The sequence below is a fragment of the Agelaius phoeniceus genome, unplaced genomic scaffold (assembly GCF_051311805.1).
Source record: "Agelaius phoeniceus isolate bAgePho1 unplaced genomic scaffold, bAgePho1.hap1 Scaffold_523, whole genome shotgun sequence".
NCBI lineage: Eukaryota > Metazoa > Chordata > Aves > Passeriformes > Icteridae > Agelaius > Agelaius phoeniceus.
In genome coordinates, this window is record NW_027510068.1 from 5001 (window position 1) to 6112 (window position 1112).

Here is a 1112-nt window from a genome sequence, read left to right on the forward strand (position 1 = left end):
CCGGGGCCTCCGGGGTAGACCAGTTGTCCCGGGCCACCGGGGTAGACCTGTTGTCCCAGGCTCCTTGGGGTAGACCTGATGTCCGGGGCCACCGGGGTAGACCTGATGTCCGGGGCCTCCGGGGTAGACCTGATGTCCGGGGCCTCCGGGGTAGACCAGTTGTCCCGGGCCACCGGGGTAGACCTGTTGTCCCAGGCTCCTTGGGGTAGACCTGATGTCCGGGGCCACCGGGGTAGACCTGATGTCCGGGGCCTCCGGGGTAGACCTGTTGTCCCGGGCCCCTTGGGTAGACCTGTTGTCCCAGGCTCCTTGGGGTAGACCTGATGTCCGGGGCCTCCGGGGTAGACCAGTTGTCCCGGGCCCCTGGGGTAGACCAGTTGTCCCGGGCCCCTGGGGTAGACCTGTTGTCCCAGGCTCCTTGGGGTAGACCTGATGTCCGGGGCCACCGGGGTAGACCTGATGTCCGGGGCCTCCGGGGTAGACCTGATGTCCGGGGCCTCCGGGGTAGACCAGTTGTCCCGGGCCACCGGGGTAGACCTGTTGTCCCAGGCTCCTTGGGGTAGACCTGATGTCCGGGGCCACCGGGGTAGACCTGATGTCCGGGGCCTCCGGGGTAGACCTGATGTCCGGGGCCTCCGGGGTAGACCAGTTGTCCCGGGCCACCGGGGTAGACCTGTTGTCCCAGGCTCCTTGGGGTAGACCTGATGTCCGGGGCCACCGGGGTAGACCTGATGTCCGGGGCCTCCGGGGTAGACCTGTTGTCCCGGGCCCCTTGGGTAGACCTGTTGTCCCAGGCTCCTTGGGGTAGACCTGATGTCCGGGGCCACCGGGGTAGACCTGATGTCCGGGGCCTCCGGGGTAGACCAGTTGTCCCGGGCCACCGGGGTAGACCTGTTGTCCCAGGCTCCTTGGGGTAGACCTGATGTCCCAGGCTTCGGGGTAGACCTGTTGTCCCAGGCCTTCAGGGTAGACCTGTTGTCCCGGGCCGCCGGGGTAGACCTGTTGTCCTAGGCTTCGGGGTAGACCTGTTGTCCCGGGCCGCCGGGGTAGACCCGTTGTCCCGGGCCGCCGGGGTAGACCTGATGTCCCAGGCTTCGGGGTAGACCTGATGG